Source organism: Corvus brachyrhynchos, unplaced genomic scaffold (genome assembly GCF_000691975.1).
Source record: "Corvus brachyrhynchos isolate BGI_N302 unplaced genomic scaffold, ASM69197v1 scaffold418, whole genome shotgun sequence".
In the NCBI taxonomy this organism is placed as follows: Eukaryota; Metazoa; Chordata; class Aves; order Passeriformes; family Corvidae; genus Corvus; species Corvus brachyrhynchos.
The window spans coordinates 24,812-27,396 of record NW_008239541.1 but is presented as its reverse complement, the minus strand read 5'-3'; positions in this window follow the sequence as shown (position 1 = coordinate 27,396).

The following is a 2,585-nucleotide window of genomic DNA, read 5'->3' as shown; positions in this document are numbered from 1 at the left end:
GGGTCATTTTGGGGGCATTTTGGGGCCTTTTGGGGTCACTTGGGGGTCATTTTGGGGCATTTTGAGGGCATTTTGGAGCCTTTTGGGGTCACTTGGGGGTCATTTTGGGTCATTTTGGGGGCATTTTGGGGCCTTTTGGGGTCACTTGGGGGTCATTTTGGGGCATTTTGAGGGCATTTTGGAGCCTTTTGGGGTCACTTGGGGGTCATTTTGGGGGCATTTGGGGTCATTTTGGGGCCTTTTGGGGTCACTTGGGGGTCATTTTGGGTCATTTTGGGGCCCTTTTTGGCTGTTTTGGGGTCATTTGGGGCCACTTGGGGACGCTTTGGGGCCATTTTGGTGATATTTGGGGCCATGTGAGGCTTTTTGGAGCCATTTTAGGGCCACTTTCAGCCATTTTGGCTCATTTGGGGCCATTTTGGGGTCACTTGTGGCCATCTTGGGTAATTTGGGGCCATTCTGGGGCATTTTGATGATGTTTGGAGCCATTTCAGGGGCACTTCCAGCCATTTTGGGGCATTTTGAGGCCATTTTGGTGACATTTGGGGCCGTTTGAGGCCATTTGGGGCCTTTTGGAGCCATTTCAGGGCCACTTCTGGTCATTTTGGGGTAATTTGGGGGCCACTTTTGGCCATTTTGGGGCCATTTGGGGCCATTTTGGGGCCATTTTTGGCTATTTTGGGGTCATTTGGGGCCATTTTGGGGCCGTTTGGGGTCATTTGGGGCCATTTTGGGATCATTTTGGGGCCATTTTTCGCTATTTTGGGGTCATTTGGGGCCATTTTGGGGCCGTTTGGGGTCATTTGGGGCCATTTTGGGATCATTTTGGGGCCATTTTTCGCTATTTTGGGGTCATTTGGGGCCATTTTGGGGCCGTTTGGGGTCATTTGGGGCCATTTTGGGATCATTTTGGGGCCATTTTTCGCTATTTTGGGGTCATTTGGGGCCATTTTGGGGCCATTTTTGGGACCATTTTGGGGCCTTTTGGGGCCATTTTGGGGCCTTTTTTGGCTGTTTTGGGGTCATTTGGGGCCATTTTGGGGCCATTTTTTGCTACTTTGGGGTCATTTGGGGCCATTTTGGGGCCGTTTTTGGCTATTTTGGGGTCTTTTGGGGCCATTTTGGGGTCATTTTTGGCCATTTTGGGGCCTTCCGGAGCCATTTTCAGGCCCCTTGTGTTCATTTTGGGGTAATTTTGGAGCCATTTGGGGACTTTTGGTGGCCCTGTCCCCCCAGGTGACCATCCCGGCCATCTCGTGCCTCTTCTTCCACCTGCTCTGGGAGCTCTCCCGAATTCCCGAATCCGGAGCCCCCCCGGTGAGGAATCCCCCAAAGAATTCCCCCCCAGAATTCCAAAAAATTCCCCTAAAAATTCCGCCTGAAATTAAAAAAAAAAAAATTCTCCAAATCCCCCTAAATTTCCTGAATTTTTGAATCCCAAAAATCGCTCCCAAAATTCCCCAAATCCCTCAAATCCTCCCTCAAATCCCCCAAATCCCTCCCAAAATTCCCCAAATCCCTTAAATCCCACCCCAATCCCCCCGAAATTCCCAAAAATCCCCCCCAAAATCCCTAAAGTCTCACCCCAAACCCCATCCCAGAACCCCCAAATTCCCTAAATCCCACCCCAAATCCCTCAAATCCCCCAAATCCCTCCCAAAATTCCCCAAAATCCCCTAAATCCTCCCCCAGTGCCTCCGAAATTCCCAAAAATCCCCCCCAAATCCCTTCAATCTCACCCCAAATCCCAATAAATCTCCACATCCCACCCTGAAATTCCCCAAATCCCTCAAATCCTCCCTCAAATCCCCCAAAATCCCTCTGCAAATCCCAAAAATCCCCCCCAAAATCCCTTCAATCCCACCCCAAATCCCAATAAATCCCCAAAATCCTTCCCAAAATTCCCCAAATCCCTCAAATCCCCCCTGAAATTCCCCAAATCCCTCAAATCCCACCCCAAATCCCAATAAATCCCCAATTCCCCAAAATTCCTCAAATCCCTCCCGAAATTCCCCAAATCCCTTCAATCCCACCCCAAATCCCATCCCCGATCCCTCAGATCCCCCCCAAAATTCCCCAAATCCCTCAAATCCCCCCCCAAATCCCAATAAATCTCCACATCCCACCCTGAAATTCCCAAAATCCCTCAAATCCTCCCTCAGATCCCCAAAATCCCTCCCGAAATTACCCAAAATCCCTCAAATCCCCCCCAAAATCCCAATAAATTCCCAAATCCTACTCTGAAATTCCTAGAATCCCTTCAATCCCACCCCAAATCCCAATAAATCCCCAAAAATCCCTCCCAAAATTCCCCAAATCCCTCCAATCCCACCCCAAAGTTCCCCAAATTCCTTCAATCCCACCCCAAATCCCAATAAATCCCCAAATCCCCCCCCAAAATTCCCCAAATCCCTCAAATCCTCCCTCAAATCCCCCAAATCCCATCCCAAAACCCCCAGATCCCTTCAATCCCACCCCAAATCCCAGTAAAGCCCAAAAATCCTCCTAAAATCCCACCCCAATCCCCCCAAAATTCCCAAAAATCCCCCCCAAAATGCCCCAAATTCCACTGAATCCCCAAATCC